General features: G+C 38.2%; 1 protein-coding gene across 14 annotated transcripts in view; it reads left to right on the top strand.

Moving 5' to 3' along the window:
- The window catches only part of dock7 (dedicator of cytokinesis 7), a 310,961-nt gene that overhangs the window by 44,071 nt on the left and 253,681 nt on the right, over positions 1-13,209 (top strand). The gene's annotated exons all lie outside the window — the stretch shown is intronic.

The raw sequence follows: 13,209 nt of genomic DNA, 5'->3' as shown, positions 1-13,209 counted from the left end.
TACATATAGTTCGTGGTCATTTTTGCTCTCGTTGCACGTCTTCATCTCTCTGCTTGTTTTGTAGCTGTTCTGCAAATTTTCGTGCTTCCTCCGGATCCGAGAATATTCTGTTTTGCTGCCCTGGAATAACTATTTTAAGTACCGCTGGGTACTTTAGCATAAATTTATATCCTTTTTTCCATAGGATCGCTTTTGCTGTATTAAACTCCTTTCTCTTCTTCAGGAGTTCAAAACTTATGTCTGGATAGAAAAAAATTTTTTGACCTTTGTATTCCAGTGGCTTTTTGTCTTCTCTCATTTTCTTCATTGCTTTCTCCAATATATTTTCTCTTGTTGTATATCTTAGGAATTTTTCTAAAATGGATCTTGGTTTTTGTTGTGGCTGTGGTTTAGGGGCTAATGTTCTATGTGCCCTTTCTATTTCCATTTCTTCCTGTAATTCTGGTCTTCCTAGGACCCTGGGGATCCAATCTTTTATAAATTCTCTCATATTCTTGCCTTCTTCATCTTCCTTAAGGCCCACTATCTTTATATTATTTCTTCTACTATAATTTTCCATTTTCTCTATCCTCTGAGCTAACAGCTCTTGTGTCTCTTTAACTTTTTTATTAGATTCTTCTAATTTCTCTTTTAAGTCCTCTACTTCCATTTCTATGGCTGTTTCTCGTTCTTCCACCTTGTCCACTCTTTTTCCTATATCTGACATGACCATCTCTAATCTATTCATTTTTTTCTTCTGTACTTTTAATTCTTCTTTTTATTTCACTAAATTCTTGTGATTACCATTCTTTTACTGATTCCATATATTCTTTAAAAAAAAATATCCATTGTCTTGCCTTTCCCTTCTTCTTCCATTTCTCTGTGTTCTTCTTCTTCTTCTTCTTCTTCTTCTTCTTCCTCTGTGTTGGTCATCTGTTGTTTCCTTGATTTCTTTTTACTCGCTTTCTTGTTCTCGTTGTTTTCTATGTTCTCTTCCTGCTGCTGTGCTGTGGCTGTCATTCTCAGCTGTGGAGATCGACTCCTCAGCTGGTACCCCATACCGTCAGTGTTTTTTTTGTCTCGCGCGGTTGTGCACTTTTGCTTGGCTCCGCGAGCCATTTTTGTAGTCCCAAGCTCGGGACTTCAACTGACCTGAGGGAGCGAGCTTCTCTCTCCACAGCGGGCCTCCTCAGACAGGTAAGGCCTTCACCTTCTTCTTCTGATGTCTTTTCTTCTTCTCTTCTTCCCGTTGCTTTCGACTTTTCTTTCTTCGCTGCCATTTTCTTCCCACCTTTACTTTCACTTTATTTTAATTTTTGTGTTTGTGCCTTTGGGTTTTCTGAGTTTTTTGAAAACTTTTCCGGAGAGGGCTGGAGTTCCCCGACCGGCCACTACTCCATCACGTGACTCCTCATGAAGCATTTATTTATTTATTTATTTATTTTATTTTTTTTTAAATTTTTTATTTTATGAAGCATTTATTTTTTTTTATTTTTTTTTTAAATTTTTTATTTTTCACACCATAAATCACAATAGCCATGATATACACTTTTTCTTTTCCACACATTTACAGTGACTTTTTCTCCCTCCCCCCTCCCTCCTCCCAAGCCACCCCCCCATCCCTCCCCCCTCTCATCCATTTTAGTTATACAATCTAGGTTGCATTAATTCAGTTAGACAATGTTGTCATTCAACAAAAATACACCAGAAATTCTACTGAGTCCATTCTTTTCTTCTCTTCTCCTTCCATCAACTTAGGTAATGTTTGTTCCCGGTAGGTTTTCGCTATTGTATTTAATGTAAGGCTCCCATACTTGTTCGAATATTTCAATATTATTTCTTAAACTATATGTTATTTTTTCTAATGGAATACATTTATTCATTTCTATATACCATTGTTGTATTTTCAAATTATATGAAGCATTTATTTTTGATGCATTTCTGCTCCTGGGGCAAGCTAATGAAAATGTTCTGGTTGGAGGAGATTTTAACTGTGATTTGAAACTTTTATTAGATAAATTTCCAAAAAATGTTAAAAAATTTAAAATGGCAATTCAAATGCGAACTTTGATGAAAGATTTTAATTTAGTGGACATTTGGCGATATCTTAACCCAACAGAGAAGGATTTCTCTTTTTATTCATTTAGACATGAATCTCTTTCCAGAATTGATTTTTTTTTAGTATCGGCAAATTTACAGGGGAAAATACTGCAAGCAGAATATAAAAGTAGGGTAATTTCAGATCATTCTTTGTTGTATTTTACTTATGAAAGTTCTGAAAAAGTTTGTGTAGCTTATCGTTGGAGATTCAATACGATGTTAAAAAAAAGTGGAATTTATTGAATTAAAAAAAAAACAAATTAAACTCTTTTTGGAAGAAAATGTTAATTCTGTTCAAAGTAAATTTATATTGTGGGATGCTATGAAAGCTTACTTGAGAGGTCAAATAATTAGTTATACCTCTAAGGTTAAAAAGAATTATCTAACCGAGAGCTTTGAATTAGAGAAACAGATTGATGAATTAGAAAAGGAATTTCAGAGAGATGTGACAGAAAATCAGAAGATAGAGTTGTCTAGATTGAAATTGAAATACAATACGTTGCAATCTTATCAATTTGAATGCTTGATTAATAGATGTAAACAATGGTATTATGAATGGGGTGAGAAAGCGTATGAGGTACTTGCATGGCAGTTAAAGAAAGAACAGGTATCAAGGGTTATTAATGCAGTCAGACAAAATTCGACTATTGCTTACAAACCTCGTGAGATTAATGATGAGTTTCATTCATTTTATAAGAAATTATATACTTCTGAGGAAAAACAGGAGAGCGGATTGATTGACTCCTTTTTATCGGTGTTGAAATTACCTGTACTAGGAGAAGAAAACATATTGGAGCTGGAGGCTCCTTTTACTGATTTAGAAATTAAATTGGCTATGTTGGAAATGCCGAATGGAAAATCACCTGGTGATGACGGGTTTTTGGTTGAATTTTATAAGGTATTTTATGATGATTTATCTACAGTGTTTGGAGATGTGTTACGACAGATTAATGTACATTATGATCTACCTGAATCATGCTCTAGTGCCTTAATTACTGTAATTCCTAAGAAGGATAGAGATCCGTTAAAGGTGCCTTCATATAGACCAATTTCTTTGTTGAATGTAGACTATAAAATAATAGCTAATGTATTAGCGAATCGATTGGCTAAATTTTTACCTAAGTTGATACATGTAGATCAAACAGGTCTTATAAATAATAGGTATGCTTCAGATAATATTCTTCAAGTGATTAGTTTGATTAATAAATATTGACAGTGCCATGACCATCCGATGGTGATATCTCTTGATGCAGAAAAGGCTTTTGATAGAGTTGAGTGGAACTTTTTATTTAAAGTCTTAGAGAAATTTAAGTTTGTTCCTTCTTTTATTGGTTGGATTAAAGCTTTATACAATAAAACAATAGCCAGGGTATTGGCAAATGGTCAGATCTCGTAACCTTTTAAATTAACTCGTTCAACTCGACAAGGTTGTCCTTTGTCTCCAGCTTTGTTTGTGTTAGTAATTGAACCTTTAGCACAGTTGATACAACAAAATACACAGATACAAGGTATGAGAGTTTTAGATGAGGAGTATAAAATTAATCTATTTGCAGATGATGTACTGGTGTATTTAACAAACCCAGCTCAGTCACTTTTACACCTGAAGGAATGTTTAACACAATATGGATCTTTGTCTGGATATAAAGTTAACTGGGGAAAAAAGTGAAATTTTACCAATAGGTGAAGGAGATTATTCAGTTTATAAGAATATTATTAATTTGAAGTGGACTGATCGAATTAAATATTTGGGTATAAATTTATATGTTGATTATCAATCTTTATATAAATTAAATTATGTACCGTTAATGAAAAAGATCAAAGCTGATTTGATTAAGTGGAAGGATCTTCCTATAAATTTAATTGGAAGAATAAATACAATCAAAATGAATATCTTTCCACGTATATAATATTTGTTTCAGTCAATTCCGTGTTTATTTAATAAGAATTTTTTTCGAGATTTAAATAAAATGGTTAGGGAATTTTTATGGAAGGGTAAATTTCCGAGAGTAGCTTTGAATAAGATAACCTAGAAATATGCATTAGGGGGATTACGCTTACCACATTTTCAAAATTATTATGAGGCAGCTCAATTTAAATTTATTAGTTAATTAATGGATTTGGAATGGCCCCCTAGTTGGGCTAAAATTGAGATGGCGAATATTTCTGAATTTGAAATACTTCAATTTTTGTTTTGGTGGAATGATTGATTTCTGAATTTTATCATCAACTTGAAGCATTAACTGAGTATCTCTCTGCAGATGCTTTCTTACCTGAGCCTTCCCACCATTCTCTGCCTCAATTCAACACATATATCTATTGAAAACTGCAAACATTTTTAGAAGGACACATTTGTCATGTTATTCTCTCTTCATGATGCCTTTTGTTCTCTAAAAGAGCAGATAGTCTGTACCCAGGTCTCTGTTAAAGGTGTAAGTTGACACGAGTAGATGTGCAGCAATTTTTGGTACATGTCTTGCAGCATTCTTTGCTTCTTGTGGAAAAGTAAACTGGTTAATTCAGTATAGTGTTAGAGGCAGATCATACATCAAAATTAAAAATGTCAGTGTTGCTGCAATAGTTCTTTGATTAACTTTATTTGGTGTGACTAAGTAGTGGAATAGATGGACTTCTGTTCAGACTGAAAACAGTTGGAATAAATAAGATGGGAAATTATCCGATGCAAGGATCAGTGTAAAACAGTGTTGAGGTAGTGGCCCACAGCCTCTTGTGTTGATTCAGGTGATGGGAACGGGTACATTGCTTGAACAAGGAAGATTAACTTCTGAGGTGAATACAAAGATCATAAATAAATTGAATGGGAGAGCTATCGCAGATGGAGTACCATATGGAGAAATCGGAGGTTATCATCTGTGGGAAGAATAGAAAAGCAGAACATTATTTAAACTGTGTTTAACTGTTGAATGCTGGTGTTCAGAGTCCTGCTGTCTTCTTAGAAGAAACACACTGTGTAGGTCCTGAAAGTAATTGGATATTGGCTTTGATGAAGAGGGTGTTGTATAAAATATTGTATTTTGTTTTGCTCTCCTTGTTTGAACCAGGATATACTTGCTTTGGAGACAGCAAAAACAAGTTTAACTGGATTGATTCTGGAGCAAATGGGTTACTTTATGGAAAAAAAAATTGTTTTCTTGTGTGGAATGGAGAAGAATGCAAACTTATTAAAGCACATCAAATCTGGAGGGTGATTCCTCTGCTGGGCAATATCAGGATAAGGAGCCATGGAAGAATGAGATGAAGAGAATTTCCTTTGAAATTCTGTTTGATCGGTGGATGCGAAACCATTATTCAAGATTGAAGATTGACACAGAATTTTACATTTTAGGGTTTTTGGAGATGTGGCAAGAAAATGGAGTTGGGGTGAAGGTCAGATCAACCAAGATCTTTTTTTTTTAAATTTTTTATTTTTCACACCATAAATCACATTAGCCATGATATACACTATTTCATTTTCACACATATACAGTGACTTTTTCTCCCCCCCCCCTCCTCCCAAGCCACCCCCCCACCCCCCCCCCCCCTCATCCATTTTAGGTATACAATCTAGGTTGCATTAAGCCAGTCAGACAATGTTGTCATTCAACAAAAATACACCAGAAATTCTACTGAGTCCATTCTTTTCTTTCCTTCTCCTTCCATCAACTTAGGTAATGTTTGTCCCCGGTAGGTTTTCGCTGTTGTATTTAATGTAAGGCTCCTATACTTGTTCGAATATTTCAATATTATTTCTTAACCTATATGTTATTTTTTCTAATGGAATACATTTATTCATTTAAATTTAGTAGTTTCTTCCTTTTAATTTGGTTATGTATTCCATTAATATTTAAAGTCATATAGTTCAGCGTAGCCCTTTTATATTTTGTTTATCTTCTCTTTCTGTTTTTCCATCATTACCTTTCCTCCTTTTCCATTTCTGTTTTCTTATTTTCAACTCTTTATAAGACAACATTCCTACAACATCCAACATTTTCCTTATTCTCCTATTTCTATCTTCTTTATCCCCAATCTCCCCTTCCCCTCCTGAGTTGTCCTTTATCCCTTGTCGGACAACCACATCTCCCCTCTCCATTTGGATTTGCGAATCCACTCGCAAGCGTCAACTGATTTTGCAGTGACCGCTATTTCCCCTCACCCCGCCCCCCCCAGAAAAGATTTCACTTTTCATATGTCACAAAGGTCACTCTTTTAATTCCCTCCTTATTTTCTCTATTCCATTACCTTCCCTTATTAATTCTTGTCTATACTATCTATATTTTCCTCTAAGTACACATACATTCACGTATGCACATTGTCTCTATTCACTCTTATACCTCTTTACCCGCATACATATCAATCGTGATCATTTTTACTCTCATTACCCGTCTTCATCCCTCAGTCTATTTTTGTCTTTACCCACATACATATCAATCGTGATCATTTTAACTCTCATTACCCGTCTTCCTCCCTCAGTCTATTTTTGTAATTGTTCTGCAAATTTTCGTGCTTCTTCTGGATCCGAGAATAGTCTGTTTTGTTGTCCTGGAATAAATATTTTCAATACCGCTGGATGCTTTCGTATAAATTTATACCCTTTCTTCCATAAAATCGCCTTTGCTGTATTGAACTCTTTTCTCTTCTTTAGGAGTTCAAAACTTATATCTGGATAAATGAAGATTTTTTGCCCTTTATACTCCAGTGGTTTGTTGCCCTCTCTTACTTTTTCCATTGTCTTCTCCAGTACCTTTTCTCTTATAGTATATCTTAGGAATTTTACTACAATAGATCTTGGTTTTTGTTGTGGTTGTGGTTTAGAGGCCAATACTCTATGTGCCCTTTCTATTTCCATTTCTTGCTGTAGTTCTGGACATCCTAGGGTCTTAGGGATCCACTCTTTTATAAACTCCCTCATATTCTTGCCTTCTTCATCTTCCTTAAGTCCCACTATCTTTATGTTATTTCTTCTGTTATAATTTTCCATTGTATCTATTTTTTGAGCTAGTAGTTCTTGTGTCTCTTTAGTTTTTTTATTAGATTCCTCCAATTTCTTTTTTAAGTCTTCTACCTCCATTTCTGCTGCTACTGCCCGCTCTTCCATCTTGTCCATTTTCTTTCCCATTTCTGTTAAGGTCATCTCTATTTTATTCATTTTCTCTTCTGTGTTGTTTATTCTTTTTCTTAAATCCTTAAATTCCTGTGTTTGCCATTCTTTAAATGACTCCATGTATCCTTTAATAAGAGAAAGTATATCCTTTATCTTGCCTTTCTTTTCTTCTTCTATTTCACTGTACTCTTCCTCTTCCTCCTCTTCTTCCTCTGGGTTGGCCATCTGTTGTTTCTTTGGTGCCCTTTTCTTCTCTTCTTTCTTGTTTCTATTGTCTTCTGTGGTCTCTTCTTGCTGCAGCTGTTCTGCAGCTGTCGTTGCCGGCTGTGGAGATCGACTCCCCAGCTGGTCCCCCCTCCCGTCGGTGTGTTTTTTTTCATTCGCATTGCGCACTTGTACTCGGCTCAGCGAGCCATTTTTGTAGTCCATTATTTACCGACCTGAGGGAGCGGGTTTCTCTCTCCGCAGCGGGCCTCTTTGGACAAGTAAGGCCTTCACCTTTTTCCTCCTTTGTCTTCTCTTCCTCTCTTCTTACTGTTGCTTTCGATTTTTCTTTTTTTGTCGCCATCTTCTTTCCACCTTTATACTCACTTTTCTGTAACTTTTATTTCTGTGCCTTTGTGTTTTCCTTTGTTTTTCCCGACTTTTCTGGAGAGGGCTGGAGTTCACCGTCCGGCCACTACTCCATCACGTGACTCCTCAGATCAACCAAGATCTTAATGAATCGCAGATCAAGCTCTGTTCTTACTGAAATATTTCATGTTAAAAGCTACCAGAAGAATCCTAAAAGCACATGTATGTGATAGCAGATTGTTACTTCTTCGCCAAACCAATCAATCTGAAGAATATAATTTCTAATAAAATTCCTTTCTTTTGATTTCTGACCTATTGATCTTTGATCGCTATCAGTGAGAGTAAGGGTATTGTCTGTCACCTGTACTAATCTTTGGATGTTTCTTTTTGTGTACCTCGGTCGAAATGAATGCATTGAGAGGACTGATGTTCCCTTTAAAGTTTATCCAAAATTTTTAAAGTGCATTAAACAAAATTATGTGGGTAACAAAATATGTCAAGTGCCCTAATTGAATAGGATGCATTATGTTTGAACTATTGCAACATATGTTTTCTGAATGCTTTCGGGTTCTGAATAACCATATAACCATTTACGGAGCGGAAACAGCCATGTTGGCCTTTCGAGTCCGCACCGGTTCACTGATTATTAGATTTTTTTTGGTATTTTTCACTCAGCAGTTCACCTTGGCTCCTGTCTTAATTCATCTGCTTCTGGGATATTCATATATGTAAGTCATTGTTACTTCAAATCTTGGCTGTTCCAGAATTCTGTAAAACTTCCCTCCTGCAGCCTTCATAAATGTGAACTCTTCTGCAATTTTGCTGGCATTATCATAATCTTTAGAAAGTCCAGTTTGCCTATCACCTTTTGTGCTCTATATTTTAACTTTCTTTATTGACTGATATTTCAAAAGCATCTTGATTTTAACATTCAAATCTTCTCTATTATCCATTACTTCCATTCATGGAACTCTCCAAGATCTGGAACCAACTGAGAGCCAGATCACAGACATTTAAGTCTAGAGATCCAGAACACTCCAGAAGGAGCAGGTGCAACCTACAAAAAGCCAGGCAAAGTGGAGATTCTGGATGAGAATGAAAGCAATGAAGGATACCTGACAGCTGTGGCAGGCCCAAAATAACATAACCTGCTACAAAGCCAAATGGTGTACAATGGGAGACAGCAAAGCTTCTCTCCCAGATGAACTCAATGCTTTCTACATCTGATTTCACCAACAGAACAAGAACCACTGTACACTCCATAGGTCCGCTGATGATTCTCTACTGCAGTATCGGAGGATGATAGACAGGCTGCCTTCAAGAAAGGATCTGGACTGGACAGAGTACCTGCGCTGACATCTTCAACATATCCGACAGGGCGTGGTATCCATCTGTTTCCTAAAGGTCTTAATTGTAGCATTGCCCAGGAAGAGTGTGGTAACCTGCCTAAGTGTCTAGTGACCAGCGGCACTCACGTCAACAGTGATGAACTGTTTTGAGAGTCTGGTATTGAAGCACATCAGCTTCTGTCTGACTAGCGACATGGATCCGTTCCAATTTGCCTACCGCAGCAAAAGGTCAACAGCAGATGCCAACTTACTGGCTCGACATAAAGCCCTGGATCTCCTGGACAGCAAAGTTACAGACATCAGGATGGTCTTTATTCAACTACAGTTTGGTATTCAACACCATCATCCCTTCAAAACTAATCAGCAAACTCCAAGAATGGGCCTCAATTCCCCACTATGTAATTGGATCCAGACCACAATCAATGAGGATTGGCAAAAAAATCTTCTCCATGATCTCTACCAGCACTGGAGCACCATAGGGCTGTATACTTAGCCCCATGCTCAACTCACCAGACACCTAAGACTGTGTGGCTCAGTTCAACAACAACATCATCTACAAATTTGCTGAAGATACCACTGTAGTGGGCTATATAAAAAGGGGTGATGAATCGGTGTACAGGAGAGAGGTTGAAAACTTGACTGAATGGTGTACTAACAACAACCTTGCATTGACTGTCACCAAAGCCAAAGAGCTGATTGTGGACTTTAGAGATGTGCTGTCCATTAATCATTGGGGAATCAGAGGTGGTGAGGAAATTTAAATTCCTGGGAGTTACCATCTTGGAGGATCTTTCCTGGATCCAATATACTAATGTCATCATGAAGAAAGCACATCAGGAGTTTGTGGAGGTTCGGTATGACCTCGAAAACCTTGGAAAACTTCCACAAATATGTAGTGAAAAGTGCGCTGACTATTCATATCATGGGCTTGTGTAGTGGAAAACCCTGCAAAATGTGGTAGATATGGGAATGTGGCAAAATGTGGCCAAGCATATATGGGCAAAAGTCTCCCCACCATTGAAAATCTACATGGAATGTTGCAGTAGAAATCATCAAGGATCCACACCACCCAGGACATGCTCTATTCTCACAACTGCCATCAGGAAAGAGGAATAGGTACCACAAGACTCGCACCACCAGTTTCAAGAATAATTGCTTCCCCTTGACCATTAGTCTCCTAAACAACAAACTCACCTGGAGACTCATTTAAGGACTCCTACTTTGTAAATTCTGTATTACTGCATGTTTTTTTTCTGCATTGCACAGTCAGTTTATTTATATATTTTTTGTTTAAAATTCTCTCTTTTGTCATGAAGAAAGCCTCTACTTCAGGAGTTTGCGGAGGAGCTAGTGGAGTTGTTCAAGTGAACCGGTACAGACTTGAAGGGCCGACATGTACCTTTTCTTCACTATAGTTTCGTGCACATAAGTAGAAATACTGCCTGGCCTGCAGAAATATTGTATCTGATGTAATGTATGTACTTTGGCAATAAATCTAAACAATATGATCTTTACTCGTTTTCAATTCTTGCCTTTTCTATCTCCCTCCCTGCTCTTAATTATTTCATCATTTGAGCACTCTGTTTTAAATGCATGTCAAATCCCAAGGTTTATATTTCCCTCTCTTAAGCTCCTTTTCCCGGGAATTAACTGCCAATCGCCCTTTAAAGTGCCTAGTGTGAAAGCAAAATCAGCTCAATGCCGGCATCAGGTGATGTTATCTCATGCCGGGGATTGACGGTCTTGACCTCCTTGTACAATTCCTGGTGTCTGCAGATGCCGGCATTGCAATCAGGGAAGTGTGAAATGGGTAATTGCATTGTGGGATTGAAATGACCCAAGTTTTTGCGTGAGTGCAGGAAGAAAAGATTAAAATGAAGGTACAAACTTTGCCATGGGAAAGTTACGGGGGGGGGGGGGGGGGAAGAGAGGAGAGAGAAAATAAATAGCAATAGCGGTCAAATTTTAAACAGCGTGGGGAAAATTGGAAGTACTAAAGCGCACAATTTATAAAGACCATGGGGGAAAAAAGCAGTGGCGGACCTGACTTCTCAGAATGCCATGTGGCAGAGAAACCCACCAATGAATGCTCCATGCATACAGCCCTTTCTCTGCCGCATGGAATTCTGGGAGGGCAGGTCGGCCATAGCTTTTTCCGACGGTGTTTATAAAATGTAATGCTATAGTGCTACCAACTTTCCCATGCTATATAAATGTGCACTATAGCATCGAGTCCACGCTGCTGAAGATCCAGCTGCGCTGGATGGGTCACGTCTCCAGAATGGAGGACCATCGCCTTCCCAAGATCGTATTATATGGCGAGCTCTCCACTGGCCACCGTGACAGAGGTGCACCAAAGAAAAGGTACAAGGACTGCCTAAAGAAATCTCTTGGTGCCTGCCACATTGACCACCGCCAGTGGGCTGATAACGCCTCAAACCGTGCATCTTGGCGCCTCACAGTTTGGCGGGCAGCAGCCTCCTTTGAAGAAGACCGCAGAGCCCACCTCACTGACAAAAGGCAAAGGAGGAAAAACCCAACACCCAACCCCAACCAACCAATTTTCCCTTGCAACCGCTGCAATCGTGTCTGCCTGTCCCGCATCGGACTGGTCAGCCACAAACGAGCCTGCAGCTGACGTGGACTTTTTACCCCCTCCATAAATCTTCGTCCGCGAAGCCAAGCCAAAGAAAGATAGCGCTATAAACTCCCACACTGCATAAATTGAGTGCTATGTCCTACCAACTTTCCCACCCTGTTTTAAAAATTGTCCACTATTGCTATTTATTGCTCACACTTCCCCACAGTCCCTTATAAAGGCTTATATAGGTCAGCACACCAACAACAGGGGCTGAAGGGCTCATACTGTGTTGTACATAAAGCTTAGTATGATCAATTTTGTTCAAATATAAGATCATAATACATTGATCAGGATGTAGGGTAGGTCCACCATCACTTGATGCGTCATGACATCACCAGTAGAAGGAAAACAGTCCTAACCCTGGGGATGGCTCCTTACAAGTGTGAAAATGTTCAATGTCCGAGTTTGGAGTGGTCAAGTGTGAAAAGCCAAACCTATCCCAGGACACTGAACAGCCAATTTAGTGGGATACAAGTGTGAAAGGGGCTTTAGTCTCTGTTCCTATCTTTTATGATGATTCCTAATGCCTATCTTTCTGGCCAACTTCACCGTTATCTACCCCAATATATCTCTGTGGCTATGTCAAAGTTTGGTGTTGGCCCTCAGCTGAATTGTGAGGAGGCTTAACTTGCAATGCAGGTTATTGGTGTTTTGACAGATACAGTGCCCTCCAAAATGTTTGATGCAAAGACGCTTCTTTCCTTTATTTGCCCCGAGCAACATGGTTTTAAATTTGTAATCCAACAGTTCACATAACTAAAATGCATATTCTAGATTTTATTCAAGGTTATTTGTATACATTTTGTTTGACCATGTACAAACTACAGCACAGTACATCGTCCCCTCATTTCAGGACATCATAATATTTGGGCAATAGCAATGAAATTATATTGAAGTAGTCATGTTTCGTACTTTGTTGCATATCCCTTGCATGCAATGACTGCTTGAAATCTGTGATTCATAGACATTATCAGGTGCTGAGTATCTTCTATGGTGATGCTCTGCCAGGCCCCAACTTCAGCCTTCTTCAGCTCCTGCTTGTTTTGGGGGCTTGTCCCCTTAACTTTTCTCTTCAGCAAATGAAGGTATGATCAATTGGATTTAGACTGGATAATTGACTTTGCCATTCAAGAATTTTCCAGTTTTTAACTTTGAACAACTTTGTTGCTTTAGCAGTATGTTTGGGATCATTGTCTTGCTCTAGGACGAGGCACTGTCCAATGAGTTTGGAGGCATTTGCTTGAACTTGAGCAGATAAGATTTTTCTATACACCTCAGAATTCATTGTGCTACTGCCATCAGCAGTCACATCAATGAAGATAAGAGTGCCAGTACCTGTGGCAGCCAAACGTGCCCAGGCCACACTCTGTTACTTTTTCCAGAATTTTGCAGGCCCTTCTGGCTATCTTTTTTCTGTGGCTAACGTGGTTTGCATTTTGCAGTGCAGTCTCTCTTGCAGCTGCATGTAT

The sequence above is a fragment of the Narcine bancroftii genome, chromosome 5, assembly GCF_036971445.1.
Source record: "Narcine bancroftii isolate sNarBan1 chromosome 5, sNarBan1.hap1, whole genome shotgun sequence".
In the NCBI taxonomy this organism is placed as follows: Eukaryota; Metazoa; Chordata; class Chondrichthyes; order Torpediniformes; family Narcinidae; genus Narcine; species Narcine bancroftii.
This window is presented reverse-complemented; position numbering and strand designations above follow the sequence as displayed.